This window comes from Eptatretus burgeri, chromosome 8 (assembly GCF_056783735.1).
Source record: "Eptatretus burgeri isolate ZD-2024b chromosome 8, Ebu_testis_v1, whole genome shotgun sequence".
In the NCBI taxonomy this organism is placed as follows: domain Eukaryota; kingdom Metazoa; phylum Chordata; class Myxini; order Myxiniformes; family Myxinidae; genus Eptatretus; species Eptatretus burgeri.
Window position 1 is genome coordinate 6,050,774 of NC_140968.1, and position 21,536 is coordinate 6,072,309.

Below are 21,536 nucleotides of genomic sequence, written 5' to 3' on the forward strand. Positions count from 1 at the left end.
GAAGGGGAAACTTGATGAAATATTTAAGTAAATCCTCAAATCTTTCCTAAAGAATGCTTTGTGCAACTGGAGCCTTTGTCCTTCCTTCCCACACAGCTTTGCAACTTGAGTATTAACATTAAATATTCCCTGCCAGTTTTGAACAAGCCAAGGCCTGTGACAATTTGTAGACCACTTCCAGTCAGCAGATATCTTGCTGTCAAAAAACGAACAACCTCATCCAGGGCACCTTGTACATGCGAGGTGTCCACACGAGGGAGCGCTGTACCCTCAACAGCCTGACTTGCGGGGAAACCGAAAACGAACAGAACGTTCGATGAAGCGCAATCCTCGTGCCACAAACATATCCACACGAGGGGAGAAAAACAATGTTTAAATTGATTCTTGACATCAAATATCTACACCGCGTGCCCACACATCACCCCAAAACCTCTGAATTCAGGTGATCAACGCACTGCAGTGGGGATTCCCCACAACCACTTAACATTTGCAATAATTTCATGATTGTTTGTTTTTTTGACAACACAATCCGTTTATATATGCTCAACAAATTTTCGTTAATGGCGATTCATTCATGCTGATGTGTTTTTGGCACAATCCCTGGTTCAGGATCACACGTTTCGGTGGGTTGGGTACCAAAGCCAAAGCATATCGTACATGCGTGCACCTGTATACAACGTATTAAACCTTGGGACGGAGTTGCTTACCTGTGCTCAAGAGGCTTAATATCGGAACTGTTCAACCGACCGATCACCCGTCACTTGTGTCGTCGGCGCACGTAGGACAAGGTCTCCCAGGAGCGTTAGGGACGCATCCGCAGCCCAGTGTCGGGTTCGCGCAATCGGATAGGCCCTTCGGTCAGGCCCACCTGGAATCCGGTGTTTGCGATGCTCTCCTTGAGGCTTCATCTGACTTGTTTTGAAATCCCCCTTTTGCCTTTAAATATCACGCAGTTGACTCCACTGACATGTCATACTTTGGGGAGTCGTTATGCAAGCCCATACCGGCTGGATGTCGATAATAACAATGAGTGCCATCAATAAGTTCATACGACAGTCTGGTGCGATTAATCTGTTGTTTTTTTTGTAAAAAATTCCTTCTGCAACGTCTTCAACAAACTTTCAGTGACGTCTTTCAGATTTGCCTCCGAGAACAACTTCAGCCTTTTAAACTAGCAGGGCACTCGGTAGAGCACATACTTCCAGCACGTAATACCTGATCCATGAGAACAAATCAGGCCCAATACATGTTTGAAATATCACGCTATATATATACAGTACTATATCGTTTTTGGCCCTCTCTCTCAATGGTGAAGGAGGAGATTGGGACCATACTCTGTGCAGAGCGTTGATGCAGCTTCAGCAGTCTCCTTCGCTGTTGGGCAGAATCCTGGATGGGTCGCCACTTCGACACAGGATACCAGCATGCTGGCACTCATTTTGCTGACCTCGGAACCCCACCTCGTATTAATTTAACAGCTGAGCAGGATTTTAACTCAGGACCCTGGGATCCAAAGCCCACCACCCTAACCATTAAGCCAACACCAGGCATAATGGTGAAGAATCACTTTAAAAAATTAGCAGATCCGGATCTGCATTTGAATCTTCACCAAAATTGAAACAATTCTTCCTTTTCACATACCCAACATGTCCACCAACTTTTGTCCAAATCCCTCGACAACTTTTCGAGATACTGTGATATATATCGATTTTGGCCCCATCTCCTAATGGTGAAGAAATACTTTAAAAAAATTATAGTAGCTGGATCCGGATCTTCACCAAAATCTAATCAGTTCATCCTTGTTACAAACAGAACCTGCCCACCAAATTTCATCCGAATCTGTCTGCAACTTTTTGAGACATCCCGCACACAGACGGACAAACAAACGAACAAGAAGACGTCGCGCAGAGCACGATACATGCAAAATCCATGAAACAAGTTTGACCTCAAAAATAATTGGTCGTTGAATTCAGTGACCTGAAATGTAAATCCTCTTCAAATTTCAAGTGAATCTGATGAAAATTGAGGATTTTTCAAATTGAAATTGATGATTTCAGAAGTTTCAACTTGAGATGACCTTCTGACCTCAAAAATAGTTGGTTTCCAAATTCATTGATGCACTATGCAATTGCTGCTTAATTTTCAGGTTAATCAGATGAAAACTGATGATTTTTCAGGTGAAATTTGATTCTAGAAGTTTGGCCTTGAGTTGACCTTTGACCTTTTGATCTCAAAAATCGTTGGTTTCCCAATTCAGTAATGCACGATGAAATTGCTCTTTAACTTGGGTTAATCTCGCACGCTGTCCAACACCTCTCTACAACTGTCATCAATCTTACACTCTCATGATGTCTCTCCGAAAGGACCATTTGGAACCCCCCCCCCATCCACTTTCTCAATAATCCTCTGGAATAAGTCTTTTCATTCAAGCTTCTGAGTCTCACTATCTGCCATGATCTTTGCTGGGAAATCCACATTTCCAACCTGGCCTCCAAAGCCAGTCGCTGACAGGGAATCTTCCGTCGTGCAAAGTCCTTCCTCGGTCTACCTGAGCTGAGCTCTTGACCACAAACAAAACTTTCAATTGCAGCCTGATGGAGAACTGCTCTCTCCTCTGGGCTGGTGCTCCTGCCTCTCACCTTTGTCAGCTTCACGCTGTGGAAACCAAGGTATTTTGGATCATTGGCATCTCCCGCGATGAGGCCGAGTCTTTGGGCCTCTCACTCTCTCACCACAAGTAGGTCGGTGGTCTTTCTTTCTTCTACCGTCTCTTCTCCGGTCCCCCCCCCCTTTGCTCTGTGTGCGATTTGTCCCCGCCATATTTCCGCAGGGCGCTCAAGGTCCGCCAACAACTCCCTTTTGGTAAAACTTCCAAAATCATGAATCACTGCTCACCTTCACTCCTTCATTCCTCTTTTTCCCCACTTTTGGAACAAACTCCCTCACTGTGTTCAATCCCATTCTTCCCTCCAGGCCTTCAAAACAGCTGTTCACCACCACCTCTTATCGTCCCCCATCCAAATCCTCGATCTTTTCTACCCCCGTTAATCCACCCCAAACCCACCTCCTTCAAATTCCCTGCTTTCCTTCCTGAAAGTTCCTGTAATGTCCATCTTGTATACCACATGTTCCCCACCCCATCCCTCTCCCTTCCACAGATCTCCTAGTGTCTCTGTTCCCCACTGATTTGTCCTTTCCACCCCCCCCCCCTTGTCTCATGACGATTTTATAAATTTGGCCTCAAGATGACTTTTGACCTCAAAATCAATCGGCTTCTCAATGGAGACTACCTCTTATCTCTAACTTGGTGAAGTTTTGTGAAGATCGGTTTTAAATTGTGACCTGCTGGTGGATTGACAGACGCAAACAGACAGAATAACAAAATCGACGAACCAACGTCCTTGAAAATTTTTAGATTTTACAAGTAACAGACAGACAAAAAAGGGGGTGAAAAACAAAACCTTCTTCACCTTCGGTGGTGGAGGGAATGAACAATCAACAGTATCCTTGATTTTCCTGGTTCCAGGAAGTAAAAAAACAATATTAACTCAGGACGAGCGATCATCCATAAGTCATAACCAATGTGGGTGGAAAAAATTTATGAATGTTGATGATTCAATGAACAGGTTGCAATTGTTGTTCATAACAACATATTCTAATTGATCGATGGTGTTCATGAAACAATGACCTATTACGTCACAATACCAGGGCACAGATTTACTGATCAGCAGGTTTTCCATGAGCTGTAAAAGGACTAAAAGAAGAAGAACAACAACAACAACAAAAACTGACAACCCTTTTGCGTCATGATAACTGTTTACGAGTTCCCTCGAAAGCATGCATTAACATGTAATTACTAATTACATTTAATTTTGAGGCTGTTACAGTTATTATCCAATCAATGACTTCTTCACATTCACTGGTAGGAACACCTGTCCCATTTTCAATTGTGTAGGATTTAATGTCTAATCCATGAATGATCAGGTGCACGTACAGAGAGCACCTTAATAGTGTGTATGTGTTGGTAAGATAGCCAAGAGGTATGCACACCCGCCTCTTGGCGGTCTAGCCTGGGTTTGAATGTCGACCCAACTATAAACGGTCACACTGGTGTTCCATAGCAGGGCGAGGTATCAATATGTGTGCCGTCCTACTCGGATGGACATTATACCAAACATCACATATTACTCTTTCTGTTCCATATTCATCTGCAGAAAGTTTTGTCTGGTTGTTGTGTTCAATCGATAAAATGGGTACCTGTTCAAGCCACAGCCTGTATAAATACATTGGAACGGTCATCCGAGACAGCAATGGTGATCCAGGGGCTAGAATGGTGATCCGTGACTGCAACGTCATCTGCTGGGAAAGCGCAATAGATCTTTTCTTCAGTGCTCAATGCACAGTAACTCCGAGCCTAATCGCCTACGATTCGTTACTCAGTTCAAAAAGATTGGGCCGAGTGAGCCGAATACTTGACGAACTACCACAATTGTACCATCTTTTAATGAGGTTTTGGGCAGCAATTTCCACGCAGCTTTACGTTCCGAATTCCAGACCGCACACCAACCAACACTTCAATAGTGAAACAGAACAGGATTTATTCAAAAGGGTTGGGGAGAGAGTGAGGGCGAATGTGAGACAGAGAGAGAGAGAGAGAGAGACAGAAAGAGACAGAAAGAGAAAGAGAAAGAGAAAGAGAAAGAGAAAGAGAAAGAGAAAGAGAAAGAGAAAGAGAAAGAGAGAGAAAGATAAAGAGAAAGAGAGAAAGAGAAAGAGAAAGAGAAAGAGAAAGAGAAAGAGAAAGAGAAAGAGAAAGAGAAAGAGAGAGAGAGAGAGAGAGAGAGAGAGAGAGAGAGAGAGAGAGAGAGAGAGAGAGAGAGAGAGAGAGAGAGAGAGAGAGAGAGAGAGAGAGAGTGAGAGAGAGAGAGAGAGAGAGAGAGAGAGAGAGAGAGAGAGAGAGAGAGAGAGAGAGAGAGAGAGAGAGAGAGAGAGAGAGAGAGAGAGAGAGAGAGACAGATTGGGACATTGCAAGCAAAGTGCCTGTAACAATCCCCCACATCCCTCACGGAAAAACGACAGCTTGTTCAAATAGCATAGACCCACTTGCACACACAGACTAAAGAGAGGAAAGAGGTGACAAGACTGAAAAGGACCCTTTCATGTGCGATGCCTGTGTGTGGTGGTTATGGCGGTAGTTGCCATTTTCCACGGAACGTGCTGTGCTCCTCGTCCGGACTATGTCGGGCTGTTGCTGGTTTGCTGTTCATGATCTTCTTTGTGCTCTTTTTCCAGCCTTTATCCTCTGTTTTGAGTCCCTCCACTGAAGATCGCAACTCACGGCTCACGAGCAAAGCACAGCACACCAACACGCGAGTGCTCTCCAACAACTCTCTCGCATGCTGCCCAACACCTCTCTACAACTGCATTGCAGCTCTCGCAACTGTGCTCAACCAGGTACGCTGATTAGCTGCGTCTCATTCGCTGATCTTCTGGGACATTCCCCTACCTCTCACACAGTTGCGAAGGTGCCATGCCCCTACCTTCGTCACCTTTTTGCCTCCCTTGGGGTGGGGGTTGTTGTGTGTTGTCACCATTTCAAGAACACATTCGGGCAGATCACAAATGGGAATGATTTAGAGGATTAGGGATGTGGGATAGTGGCGGTGCTTTTCGACTCATTATTACGGAAGGGCAGGAAAAACTTTGGTTTTCTGCGAACAAAAAGACACCTTGACACATGATATACCATTTCACAGTGAAACCAACCACCGAGCCGAGACATCTATGAATGAGATAAATGGTCTACCTTACCTCCGTTACCCCCAATGGCTGTTCTCGCAACAGTATGCACAGGGCTTGAAAATAACGGGTGTCCGGATGCCCGGGGCACCTAATTTTAATGTCGGGCACCCAAATTTTACAAGTGGTTGGGTTTTGGATGCCCGGTTGGGCACCCTCAAGATAACATGATGAACATAAATTTTGATGCCAAATCTTCACACGATGAAATATCACCAAATTTAGAGGTGCTATTAAGAAGTCTGAAATGCACTGCACTCGCATGTGGTCTGCGGAAAGATGCAGCAAACTTGTACATACATGAACCAAGATGTGAAAATGATTGGTTGATTATGATTCACAATTTGGATCACCTCTGAGCTCTATTCGAAAGAACCTACATTCGTATGATAAATATTGATGGTGTTGGAATGAGAGTGTTTTATTTCCATTATGGTACACGAGGGGGCTTACATGAGTCACAAAATAATGACTCATGTAGGAATGGCTGGTCTGGAGAATGAGTCATAAAACATGTTCTGGGAGGGGCTCAGTCCAGTCTTCGAGCCATGTTCAGTGATGTAAACACAATCACCGGCTCACATAGTTCTCTCATTTTAGTCTTGTGCAGTTTCCAGGTCAAGTTTATTTATTTAAAATATGCAAATGAGCTGATGGGGGTATTCCATGTACGACAGACCCTGTCATTCCCTGTCGGAAATCATTCCGTCGGACAGGGGTGAAAATGAGGCATCCAGCAGAAGGCACCAACTTACAGGGAGATATCAAAAATACATGATTTTCTATAGTCTATACCAATAAAAGTCTGTGCGTGCCTGCGTGTCTGTGTGTGTGTCTCCTCCATAACTCCAAAGCCATGAACCCAAGCAGCCGGAAACTTTGCATGCATACTAAGAAAACTCCAAGGAAGTGCAAGAGTGAAAATTAGTTTCCTGGGTTAATTAAAACAACCCTTTTGAAGATTATTAACGGCCCTATTTAATCATATCATTTATCAGGCGATCTTCGGCCACCTCGCTCTCCGTGGTATTAAGCCGGATCCTGGGTTACCTCGCTGGGATCTGAAGCTGCCATATTTTTTGGCCTGCTCAACCATGCCTTGACTTGGAACAGGCCATGAAGATTTCTTAATGATGATGTATATTTTTCACTTTCCTCACTCATATTATCGAATGCCTGATCATCATAGCTAAGAATCGCTGGGTACATTGCAATGTTTATAAACGCCCGGAGAAACCAGCGTTCGTTGCTATATTTCATTTCCGCACGTGCCATAACCTCGAGAATCTCTGAAGTTAAGCAGAATTACAAAATTTCAGCTCCAGAAATGAACTTCGCAACAGTTCCAACTGCGAGAAAAAAGTATTCATTTGTTCAATTTGGACATTGCTTGGGAGTTTTTGGGTGCATGGGTTTATCGACGGCAATTGGTAATCACTTGCCAAGACAGGCGTTCTGTTTGAGTGCTTACTTGAGTGCTCAAGCCACTTGCCGAGCGCCCTATATTCGATCGTGGTGCAGTTCGTGTCCCGATCGGGATGTACAGTCGGCAGTTGCTATACAAGGTAGAGGTACGTACACAGCATACACGGACGTGGTACACATGGGGAAATTTGGATCTGTACAGACTCTCTGTGGGTGTGTGGACATGCCATGACTGTTACGGGCATTGTGGTGGCAAAGTTTCAACCCACATCATATGGAAGTTTTATCAGGTTTTCCTTTGTCATTGCAACTGTTTCTAAAGTAATAGGTTATCGGATTTGCTTTACAAAGGTTATATGTTTCTCTTTGTGAGTTTCAAAGCAAAATATATTTGATAACACCCGATTTCCAAGCATTTTGCTGTATTAACGTGTTTTCTAAATTACCGAGCAAAATTTTTGATTCAGCTAAATAAATATTAATGTTTATGCACATCTCCCTGAAACGTCTATATTAATGCAATGTGGTTAAAAAAAAAAGTGATTGTTGAAACTCCCCCAAAACAAGGGTGAAAGTTACTCAAGGTTTTTGGGTTGTATACAGTATATACTGTCGTCGGTAATCACACTGACTCCAATCTGCTGTTTCCCGAAAAATTGCCGATATCGGCCAAGCACTAATGTGTGTGTGTGTGTATGTGTGTGTGCACGCGCATACGTGTGTTGCTCATAAAGCATTACATTTTCTCTCTAACTCCCCTCCTCCCATATCTATCGATCTCTCTCTGTCTGTCCCATCCTCACTCTGCCCCCTCCTAATACAGTGCAGCTCCCTCCCACACCTCTCTCTCTCTCTCTCTCTCTCTCTCTCTCTCTCTCTCTCTCTCTCTCTCTCTCTCTCTCTCTCTCTCTCTCTCTCTCTCTCTCTGTCTCTCTCCCCTCCTTCTCTTTCTCTCCGAACATGTCCGGGCAATGTTTATCTCCAGGTGGTGTTTGTCTCCGGATGTGTCCAGGTGGTGTTTATGTCCAGGCAGTGTTTGTTTCTGAACGGAGTTTGTGTCTGGGTGTTGTTTATCTCTGGACAGTGTCTGCTCACAGAACTGTCTGGGCCGTGTCTGTTTCAGGACATATCTGGGAGGTGCTTGTCCCCGGACGTGTCCTTGTCTCAGGATGGTGTCTGTCTCCAGACATATCTGGGCAGTATTTATCTCCGGACGTGTCCAGGTGGTTTATGTCCGGACGGGAGTTTGTCTCTGGATGTGTCCGGGCGGTGTTTGTCTCAGGGCAGTATTTATAGTATGATCAGTAGAAAATGGATTTCAGACATTATTTTGTTTCCATCTTCACTGCTATTCTATGCAGAGTCATTTTGATGAGACAATATCAATCGTAATCAACACTCCACCACACGTCTGCCTTCCCTTCCCCCACCCCTCCTCACTCTCCCTCCCTCCTCGCTCCCCCCTCTCTTTTCCCCTCCACCTCCTCACTCTCCACCACCTCTGTTTTTCTCTCCCCCCTTTTCCTCCCCTCCCTTTAGTATTCCAGTCTGCAAAGCAACAAGTGGTTCTTGCGAGTAAATAAATACATATGACCCCCCCCCTCTCAAGAGTAAAGTGTGCCCAATTAAGGCCAGTCTAGATCGAGTGAGATAAATCAGTGGAATGAGTCAAGAAAGACTCTCAATTCGGCTCCGCGCCTGCAAAAAGATAAAATGTGGAGAGTGGGGCAGAAAGTCGAGAGGAGAGTATTCCTGATGCAGCAGGAGGAGGACAAGTTAAGAGGGATCAAGGGGAGAGTTTGTCCTCATGTTCAGCCTGCACATCAGCGAGCTCAGCTGGTGCCTCTGCCATTGACGTCACGGTTACGAGGTGGGACTTCCTATCCCAATTATTTCTTCCGAGCATCCAGTACTTCTTGAAAATCCTCCATTTTGGCAAACAACGCCATTATGTATATGTTGTTGTTGAGAATAGAAGGCTTACATTGCATTAACAAGGCAGGTGAGAATGGGGTCGACAACATGCCCCAACTTCTTCCTTTATCTATCCCCTTTCTTGTCTACTTTCTCAGATGGATGAAGCGCCTGTGTTGTGCTTTCGAGATAAGGCCAAAAGGGGGTCTTTTACGTGCTGGTGGTTAAGACTGTTGTTTGTGACTGCTCTCTGCTTGTAAATACGTGTCTTTGCTCATCTATAAACCTTCCAAACCTGCTCGATCGACTGTTTCTTCCATTGTTTCGACGTAGTATGTCATTGGTAGATGGGAGGTTGTACCATACTAGCTCACTCCAGTCAGACTAGCCGACGTCTCACTTACGGTTCCACTTGGCCATACCGAATTGATCGATAAGGGTGGGGTGATCCCCTATCTGGAGCACACATTACATTAGCTCTTCATGCTGTTGCTTGTATCCTTTATGATGTCCTTAAAACAGTAAGTTTCCTGTTTGGAATGATTTTCAATTCTGTTTGACTGCCAGACAGGCAGACAATAAAAAAGAAAAATCTTACTCCCCTCTGCGCATGCATGACTGGGACGAATTCAGAGCCAAGGTACTGCAAAACTACAGGTTCACTTTCCGATTAATGTTCATAATATAGACTTTCAATGACCAGCGGGGAGGCGACGATGGTTCGCGGGCATTATTGAACAATGCCACGATAGGTACAATTGAGTTAGTGGAAGCTTTTGAGGAAGCCCTACCGTAAAAACCTATCTCTTCCATCAAAATTGACCAAATCAAATCGGATTTTTTTTATATGTTGTACTTATGGACATTACGCACAGCTTCTAGGAAATGAAATTGCGAGAAAAAAATTGAGAAAAAAATAAAATACTAGTCCATGATATCTTGCTTGTGTCCAAGTTTCATCAAGATCGCATCAAACGTCACGGAGCTATGCTCTGGAGAGAGTCACAAACAGACAGACAGACACATAGCCACAACGAAAATAGTGGTCACTGCTGGTGATGATGATGATGACGAACCAAAAATGATGTTGTTCCTCAATCATCAACTGAAATTTGTGGACAGAAAGACAGAAGTGAACCAATTGCTTAAACCCGCTTTTCGCTTCACACACGTGGGATAATCGTTTTTTACGAGGGTCCACTGAGTCTGTGGCCTCGCTTATGACATCAAAGTTTGTCTGTGATTGCCAAAAGTATTATTTTCTACATTAAAAAAACCAAAAAAATTATCCATGGTAATGCAATTACACAGCTTACCATGGTATTAAAATGAGGTTTATCTATTTTCATTCAGTTATTTTGGAACACTTTCAGTCTTTTCAAACTTGCCAGTGCATTCTTTTTTTTTCTGCTTTCGTATTCAGATCCAAATTTGCTGATATAACTTCTTTCATAATATGTATATTAGCAGCCAACATTCAGCGGTCCCCAGCCAGTTATTTTATTAATGTACATTCAGATAGTCCCTTCCTTCTTGTCTCGTGGGTCTAACGGACAGTGTGTTGTGTAACTCTCATAGCTAGGTCTGATTAAATCTCTGAACCTCATTCCTATTCTTTTTACTATATTCCTGAGTTAAATCTAAGCAAGGGGTCCTCGTGAGGCCGGCAGGTACTCCCCTCGGACACCAATCGGTAAAAACCACAGCCGTGCCCTTCGCGCAAGAATGCGTCCTCACAGAAGACCAAGGGCAGCAGTAGAAGCCAACAATAAACGGCAGCGCTACACGGAGCACGTGCCCCACAGCGACGACCCCACACCCACTGTTCAGGCGATCAGAGGCATAACCAACCCACCAAATGCTAAGAACATACAGTATGCACGCAGCACATTCTTCTTCATTCCACTTATATCTATGCTCTTTCCTTCAATTCATGGCACGGATCAGGATTGGCACTGTGCATCCCACCGCCTCTGATAACCGCGAATACGATGCTCAATGACGGGCGGACCCACGCGCTGACCACATATACAATGGCAGACCCACAGGCACTGTACAGGGCATGCTCGATGGCAGGCGGACCCGCGCGCTGACCACATGTACAATGGCAGACCCGCACGCACTGTACAGGGCACGCTTGATGGCAGGCGGACCCACGCGCTGACCACATGTACAATGGCCCACCCGCACGCACTGTACAGGGCATGCTCAATGGCAGGCGGACCCGCGCGCTGACCACGTGTACAATGGCGGACCCGCACGCACTGTACGGGGCATGCTCAATGGCAGGTGGACCCACACACTGACCACGTGTACAATGGCGGACTCGAGCGCAGCCCATTATACTTTATCATCGTACAAAACGGGGCATGAATAACACTCATCTTTGGTCAGGTCTGCGCATGGAGTTACAATAACGTCTTACCATTGGTCTTCGCTCACCACGACGGCCACAAATGTCTCCCACGGATGCCAGACATCTTCCCGCACCTCCGCCTCGATGCAGCTGTCACCAGGCAGAGGCATGCTGTGCAGCCGGATCACTCGGGTCGTGTGGCGCACCACGGAGCAATCACATTGACTAGCACGAAGTGCGGGTTGCCGGGGCACGGCATGGGGTTCAGTGCAAGGCGATTCATATCATGGAGTTCGGTGCAAGGCGATTCATATCATGAGGTTCGCAGTGAGACGATTCATATCATGAGGTTCGCAGTGAGACGATTCCGCAGCTTGGAGCCATCTTGCCGGAAGTGGAGTGGAGCCGTTTCCGGCCATCACAGCTGGCCTGCGAAGTGGCCGGGGCCAATCAGAGCTCCCGATTCAGGTGACGACACATCACTTTGGGGTGGTGCCCCCATCCTGCACCGCAGGTTTATAAAAGGTGGATCGCGAAGCCGTCCTTCCTCTCTCTTTCACGCGCTGGATCTCCAACTCGCATTCTCCACCTGCCCTTCTCCACCCACTTGCCTGCTGATTCCACCCTTTCTTCACCACCTCGTCGCTGAGTCCACCCACCCACCTGATCCTTTCTGCCACTCCGCCCACTTGATTTGGATTCCGTCTTTCTCCACCCACTCACTGCTGGCTCCACCCAAGTCCCTCCCTTCATGCCTGACGTTCGTGTTTCATTCTCTGGACCGATGCTAGCTGCACGAACTGCCACGAAGCAAGAGATGACGTGCCAGCTGTTAGGGAGGTATCGCCCAGTGGAGCATCCCCCCAAAACATATTGGTAGCACAGTCAGGCAATCGTGCAAGGTATTGAGAGACCATGAGCCTCATCTCCTCTCCTTTTTCTCTTCTTTAACTCCTCTTCATCGAGGTGTGTGTGTGTGTGTGTGTGTGTGTGTGTGTGTGTGTGTGTGTGTGTGTGTGTGTGTGTGTGTGTGTGTGTGTGTGTGTGTGTGTGATTGTGCCTGTCCTTGCTTAAGTAAAGATTGTATAAGAATTACATCGGGATAACTCTGCTCTGTGTCTGTTTTTGTCAGTTGCTTGATTATTGTCGCACCACACTTTTCTTCCTTTCTCTGCTCAAACACAACAATAAATGCAATTAATTGTGCCACATACCTTTCCTCGCCTACTTGTTAATAAATCCTTTGTCGAAATGTTCCCAGCTCGTTTTTGTCTTTTCTTTCATTGATCCAACGTGATCCGTATCCGAACCGAGCCAGGACTTTATTCCCAACGATCCGTTCCTTTTAGCCGGTACGTCCTTGGCAGTGTTGCTCGGTTGCATCTGCTCCAGTAAAGTGATCCAGTTAGGACGAGGCGTACCGACGGCGTGTCCTCCGCTAATTCGGTCACGTGATTAATTAGGTAACCCGGTTAACTTCATAGACGGAGGACCCTAGGTCACATGGATGAGTTATTGGCATTCATGGTCGGTTACAGACCCGCCGCGTCACAGAATTATCCATGTGCGGCGGCCTGCAATTCCAGGGAGTCTGGTGGGAACCTGAGATAGCTTCCCCCCTGGCGGTTTTCTCTCCTGACCCCTGGCTCGCAACAATATATATATATACATATACATATACATATATATATATATACATATACATATACATATACATATATATATATATATATATATATATATATATATATACATATACATATACATATACATATATATATATATATATATATATATATATATATATATACACACATATATATATATATATATATATATATATATATATATATACATATACATATACACATATATATATATACATATATATATATATATATATATATATATATATATATATATATATATATATATATATATATATATATGTATGTATACGGGAACAGCTCTCAAGTCTCCCAGCAAGACATCAAACACGACATGTTCTGTACTTATAACCGACTAGTAACTTTATAACTGAAAAAGGTAGTACACTGCACAGTTGTATTGTGGTGTACTCATAAGTATGACCAACTAACCTTTACAGATGGCATAATTCCCCCACTTTTATGTTATAACCTGTCATTCCAGTTTCCATCAAGTGATGTGATACAATACGATGCACATTCACACGGAGAATTGGCGTCCTCTCCCCACCCCGAACCTTGGGGGCTATGCTTTTCTTTAACCGCCTAAAACCATCACCCCAAATACAACCACTAATTTTCAAGTCATTCTGTTGAGCAGCTCTAGAGTACATAGAAGTCAAACAAACAAACAAACAGTACGATATTATCATATGATAATTCCTCCACTTATTTAATGTCTATAATTTTCATGCAGAAGAATTGGCGTATTTTGAATGACTTGTAATACCCCTTACAATGGAAGTGGTGCCATATGATACACATTTACAAGAGAGATTTGGGGTCCTTACCCTCACCCTGAATTCTATTCAGGACGATTAATTTTCTTTTTCTTTTTTACCCTCATAAAAACTTTCTGAGCACAGCCAGAATACAACCACCAGTTAACTCATTCTGTCCAGTCGTTTAGGAATGCATATAAGTCAAACACACAAACAATAAAAACAAAACAAGCAAACATTTCTCGAAATATATTATGATTTTTTTATACAAGGTCCATGATACAAGAGGAGGATAAAACGATGGCAGTGGATGAAAGTTTTTGCATGACACAGAAGAGCATAATTTCAGTAGATTTGCAAACTTGACCTGTATAAGATCGAGCCGGGTGAGTGGTAAGATTAAATTAATCATCTGTGGATATGTGAGCCTGGACTTTCAAAGGTTGACAAGGCGGGTGTAATTGGTTGAATACTTGAATGTCTTCACCCTGGTAGAACTGAGGAGGTTACGCTATAAGGACAGTTGGAAGCAAGGCCATGAGAGGAGGAGATTGAAACATGGTGTAGAAGATTGGTGTAGAACATGGAGTCAAAGGTTGAAAGACCATGAATCAGTGTATGATTTGAGAGCAGTTGTCCCCATGTGACAGCCCATTGGTTGGTTATGCCGATGATTTTCAAAGCGTTGGCCTCAACGTCTTCCAGGAGCGAGAGGTAAGATGCAGGTGTATGTATCGCACTTCAAACAAATACTTGATAGGCCACGATAAGTTTTGCAGAACCAAGGAAGGCCGATGTGCAGAATGACGAGTCTGCACCTGGCTTTAGGTGCCGGCTTGGAGATTGTGGTCTGCCCAGGAGAGGTCACTGTTGGACCTGACTGTTATAGTTTTTTGGGGGATTATTTTTGCTTGTTGTTCTCCAAACCTGAAGTCCATGCTGCACATCCTCGGTCCACTTCGTAAGTCAAAAATCACAATGTTTCACTTTTCTGTCTGCACTGAGAAACATCACAAAAACCAGATAATCATGAATTAATTCTCCACTTAGTTAAAGTTTCACGGAAGAGATCCAGAATGGGTGTGTACTTCACTTGCTTTGCCAAACACAACCGCTCAATTTGAATAAAAGCCTTTCTTTTGATACGCTCCATATAAAGGAAGCTTTGTTCTTTGTTGCATCTCGGATTTGCACAAGTCGTGGAGTGAATTGAAAAGTGTCTCACATTAGTACGTGAGGGAATACTTCTTATGAGGCTCTCATTTCATTATGTATATATATATATATATATATATATATATATATATATATATATATATATATATATATATATATATATAAATATGTATATATATATATAAATATGTATATGTATGTATATATGTATGTAGATATATATACATATATATATATGTGTGTGTATTATATGTATATGTATATGCCTATGCATATATATATATATATATATATATATATATATATATGCCGATGCATATATATATGCCTATGCATAAATATATATATATATATATATATATATATATATATATATATATATATATATATATATATATATATATGTATATGTATATACAGGGGGCTGCAAAAGTAGGTATAAAACAAAACGTGCGCACAAAACGTATTTTATTGATTATACAAGCATTTCAATAATAACATATCAATAATAAACATATTAATCTGGTATTAATGAATGAATTCTCGTTTTAAATGAATCTGAGCACCACTATTATAATACTGGTAATACTGGTATAATCCTTCATGTATACCTACTTTTGCAGCCCCCTGTATATGTATATATGTATATGTGTATGTATATGTATATATATTTATATATTGTATATGTGTATGTGTATATGTATATGTATATGTATATGTATATGTATATGTATTTATAAAGCTCTTTCGAACCACTGATTCACTCACTCACTCACCCACTGATATTAAAGATCGGTACCTTCCGGGTGATGTAGAAAGCTGAAATTTTGTGTGCCGATGGCCATCCAAGCCGATACACTGGAAAAATTTACAGAATCGTTGGCAAACATCCATGAATGAAAATATAAATGAATGAAAAAACAAATGGAAAAAATGAAAAAATGCAGGTGAATGACCCGAGACAATGGGGAAGCAAAGTAATTTTGTGCCGAAGGACACCGAAGCCGATACACGAGGGAAAAAAAAATCACAGAACCATCAGAAAGCATCCGTAAATGAAAATATAAATAAATGAAAAAAATGCCGATGAGCGACCTCATTGGTACATATGTATATATATATATATATATATATATATATATATGTATATATATATATATATATATATATATATATATATATATATATATATATATATATATATATATATATATATATATATATATATATATATATATATAATGACCGTTTTTACAGCCATTTTTCCCTGCTGTGCAGGGGTTTGGCTTTTTCTTGAGGCAATGTTTTATGGCCGGATGCCCTTCCTGACGCCAACCCTGGTCGCCTCTTACGACACACAGGGATATGGTACACCTATTCTAACCGGGGCATACACCGGGACCAGTACACTGGCACTCATTTCGCCGACCTCAGAAGGATGACAGGCTGAGTCAACCCCCTGGTGTTAATTCAGCAGCCAACGGGGCTTGAACTCAGGACACTGGGATCCCAAGCCGCCACCCTAACCACTAAGCTGTTAGTCCACTTCGTATATATATATATATATATATATATATATATATATATATATATATATATATATATATATATATATATATATATATATATATATATATATATATTTATATATATATATATATATATATATTTATATATATATATATATATTTATATATATATATATATATGAGCCTGGTGTTGGCGCAGTGGTTAGGGCAGCGGCTTGGGATCCAAGAGGTCCTGAGTTCAAGTCCCGTTGAGCCACTGAATTAATACACCAGGGGGTTGACTCAGCCTGTCATCCTTCCGAGGTCGGCGAAATGAGTACCAGTATACTGGGCCGGTGTATACCCCGGTTAAAATAGGTGTACCATATCCCTGTGTCGTAAGAGGCGACCAGGGTTGCGTCAGGAAGGGCATCCGGCGTAAAACATGTGCCAAATCACTATGCGGATCATAATGGATGATCCGCTGTGGCGACCCCTAATGGGAGCAGCCGAAAGAAGAAGAAGATTTATATATATATATTTATATATATATATATATATATATATTTATATATATATATTTATATATATATATATATATATATTTATATATATATATATATATATATATATATATTCGTATATATTTGTATATATACACACATATACCAATGATACAAAAGTGGAGAATACAAGAGTGGAGGAAAGTGCACACAGGTGGATTACATCTGAAGCAGGAGATGCAACCTGAAAGAGATTAGTGACTGTAAGGTGGTGGCAGGGGAGAGTGTAGCTCGACAGCATCGATTGGTGGTCTGTAGGATGACTTTAGAGGTGAGGTTGAGGAAGAGAGTGAGGGCTGAACCAAGGACCAGATGGTGGAAGCTGAAGGAGGAAGACTGTTGCGTGAAATTTAGGGAGGAGGTGAGACAGGCGTTGGATGGTGGTAAAGATGGGTGGGATGATTGGGCAACGACAGCAGAAGTTGTGAGGGAGATAGCTAGGAAGGTACTTGGTGTGACATCTGGACAGAGGAAGGAAGATAAGGAGACTTGGTGGTGGAATGAGGAAGTACAGGAAAGTATAAGGAAGAAAGGGTTGGCGAAAAAGAAGTGGGATAGTCAGAGAGATGAAGAAAGTAGGCAGGAGTACAAGGAGTGGTGGCAAAAGGCAAAAAGAGAGGTGGCAAAGGCCAAGGAAAAGGCATATTGCGAGCTGTATGAGAAGTTGGATACAAAAGAAGGGGAAAAGGATTTATACCGATTGGCAAGACAGAGGGACCGAGCTGGGAAGGATGTGCTGCAGGTTCGGGTGATAAAGGACGCAAATGGGAATGTGCTGACGAGCGAGGAGAGTGTGTTGAGAAGGTGGATGGAGTACTTTGAGGAGCTGATGAGTGAAGAAAATGAGAGAGAGAAGGTTGGAAGAGGTGCAGATGGTGAATCTGGAAGTAGGGTGGATCAGTAAGGATGAAGTGAGGACTGCTATGAAGAAGATGAAAAGTGGAAAGGCGGTTGGCCCAGATGATATACCAGTGGAGGCATGGAAGTGCTTAGGAGAGATGGCAGTGGGGTTGTTAACCAGATTGTTTAATAAAGTCTTGGAAAGTGAGAGGATGCTGGAGGAGTGCAGATTAAGCGTACTGGTTCCGATTTTCAAGAATAAGGGTGATGTGTATAGCTGTGGAAATTACAGAGGGATAAAGTTGTTAAGCCACACCATGAAGTTGTGGGAAAGAGTAGTGGAAGCTCAGTTGAGAGGAGAGGTGACAATCTGTGAGCAGCAATATGGGTTTATGCCAGGAAAGAGCACCACTGATGCAATGTTTGCTTTGAGAATGTTGATGGAGAAGTACAGGGAAGGCCAGAAGGAGTTACATTGTGTGTTTGTGGATTTTGAGAAAGCTTATGATAGGGTGCCATGAGAGGAGTTGTGGCATTGTATGAGGAAGTCTGGAGTGGTGGAGAAGTATGTGAGGATCGTGCAGGATATGTATGAGGACAGTGTGACGGCGGTGAGGTGTGCGGTAGGAATGACGGACCGGTTTAAGGTAAAAGTGGGATTGCACCAAGGATCGACTCTGAGCCCTTTCCTGTCTGCAATGGTGATGGACAGGTTGACGGACGAGATCAGACTGGAGTCCCCATGGACCATGATGTTCGCGGATGACATCATGATCTGTAGGGAGAGTAGGGAGCAGGTTGAGGCGAGCCAGGAGAGGTGGAGGTACGCACTGGAGAGAAGGGGAATGATAGTCAGTCGAAGTAAGATGGAGTACATGTGCGTAAATGAGAGGGAGGGTGGTGGTATGGTGCGGTTGCAAGGAGTTGAGGTGGGGAAGGTGGATGGGTTTAAATACTTGGGATCAACTGTCCAAAGTAACGGAGAGTGTGGGAGAGAAGTGAAAAAGAGAGTGCAGGCAGCATGGAGTGGGTGGAGAAGAGTTGCAGGAGTGATTTGTGACAGAAGGGTAGCTGCAACAGTGAAGGGGAAAGTATATAAGACGATAGTGAGACCAGCTATGTTGTATGGTTTGGAGGCGGTGGCACTAACAAAAAGACAGGAAGCGGAGCTGGAGGTGGCAGAGTTAAAGATGCTTCAATTCTCGTTGTGAGTGACGAGGATGGACAGGATAAGGAATGAGTATATTAGAGGGACAGCGCAGGTAGGACGGTTTGGAGACAAAGTGAGAGAGGCGAGATTGAGATGGTTTGGACATGTGCTCAGGAGGGAAGCGGAGTATATCGGGAGAAGGATGTTGAAGATGGAGCCGCCAAGCAGGAGGAGAAGAGGAAGGCCAAAGAAGAGGTTCATGGATACGGTGAGGGTGGACATGCGGGTGGTTGGAGTGTCAATGGAACATGTGGAGGATAGAGCGAAATGGAGACGGTTGATCCGCTGTGGCGACCCCTAATGGGAGCGAGCCGAAAGAAGAAGAAATATATATATATATATATATATATATATATATATATATATATATATATATATATATATATATATATATATATATATATATATATATATATATATATATATATATATATATATATATATATATACACACACACACATCCATCAGGACCATATTCTGTGAAGAGCGTTAGTGCTGCCGAAACAGTATCCTGGGCTATTGGGTAGAATCCTGGATCGGTCTCCACTCCGACACAGGAAACTAGCATTTGCCGATCTTCGAAGGATGACAGACTGAGTCAACCCCAACTGATATTAATTCAACACTCAAGCAGGATTTGAACTCAGGATCAGGCAATCCCAAGCCCACCACTCGATCCATTAAGCCAAAACCGGGCGCACGCACATTCACACTAGCAGGGTGTGCTCACACATTGTGTAAGCATATGAACCGTGCTCACACATTGTTTCGGGTTGCTCACTTGCACATGATTTTTCTTTTTCTTTTTTCCCATTTCTATCTTCATTCACCTCCGCCATCGAAGATCGGAGGTTACTGTTTTCATCCCTTTCTGTTTGTTTGTTGTTTGTTTGTGAACAGTATTACGGAAAAACTCCGACGGATTTCGACGAAACTTGGTGGAGTGATTAGGTTTGGTCCAAGAATCATGCCATTCGATTCTGGACTTGGTCCAAAATCCAATATGGCCGCTATGGCGGCCATTTTGAAAAAATATTTGTATTTTTTTTATTTTTTTGCATTTCTACATGTTTTAAGTGATTTCCAACCCCCCCCCACCCCCCCAAAAAAAAATTGTTAGAGAAAAAAAAATTTGCTCCTGTTTTTTCAACAAAATTTCGATTTTTTTTTTTTTTTTTGCATTTCTACATGTTATAAGTGATTTCCAACAAAAAAACCTGCCAAAATTATAATTGCGGCTGATTTTGGAACTTCAGGTTGATTTCCCCACGTAAATTCAATTTCTGTCTCAAGGAATCTAGTTATGACGAATGAATTGAGTATGTAAAAGTTAAAAGTAAAAGGGAAAGTTGCAAACTATAACTCTGTAAGCACTGTTGACGTCTGAATGAATAGGATATCAGGTTTACTTGAGTGACCTCGCAGTATTGGCAGCGGAGATTTTGCACTCTACCGAGTGCTCCCCCTCTAGTTTACGGATGTTTTCGGACAGTTCTGTGATTTCCCCCGGTGTATCAGCTTCGATGTCTGTCGGCACACAAAATCACTGTGCTTCCTCATCGTCTCGGGTCACTCACATGCATTTTGTTATTTTATTTATATTTTCATTTGCAGATGCTGTCCGATTATTCTGTGAAATTTTCAGGTGTACCGGCTTCGATGTCGATCGGCACACACAATTTCAGCTTTCTACGTCACCCGAAAGGTACCGATCTTTAATATCAGCGATATATACATATATATGTAAGTCTATACCATAACATAAACCAAATGAATATAAGAGAACAAAAGGAGACACAAAAACCAACTTGTTATAAATTGTTCGATTCCAACACGAGACATAAACTCATCCCTCAAATACAACAAGTGTTTGAGAATATTTCTTGGTTTTCAAATGAAATGTACAATTGTCCGGTAAATGTGAATTCTCTGATAGATTTCATTATCCAGTGGTTATTGATAAAATTATTAATACTTGTTATTAACTGTGATAAATTTGGAATGAATAATAGTTCATTTTTGGGGTCATTGGGCGGGATTTCTAAAACCAACAACTGTCAACCGTGTAATGTGATGTTTGTACGAGTAGAGTACCTAATAACTCGCGGTATTCTGAACAAAACACATCACCGCAGTGTTACAATTACACAGCTCACTGTAGTGTTACATTTAAACAGCTCACCGTGGTATTACAATTACACAGCTCACCGTAGTGTTGCAATTACACAGCTCACCATAGTGTTACAATTACACAGCTCACTGTGGTATTACAATTACACAGCTCACCCTAGTGTTACAATTACACAGCTCACTGTG

At 42.7% G+C, this 21,536-nt stretch overlaps 1 long non-coding RNA gene across 1 annotated transcript in view; it reads left to right on the top strand.

Moving 5' to 3' along the window:
• LOC147021000 (uncharacterized) overlaps nucleotides 1-21,001 on the top strand; it is a 57,743-nt gene extending 36,742 nt beyond the window's left edge. Inside the window, exons 2-3 of the long non-coding RNA XR_015060698.1 lie at nucleotides 5,293-5,454; nucleotides 20,835-21,001. This is a non-coding gene — a long non-coding RNA (uncharacterized LOC147021000). The remainder of the gene's footprint in view (nucleotides 1-5,292; nucleotides 5,455-20,834) is intronic.
• Nucleotides 21,002-21,536: the final 535 nt, after the last annotated feature.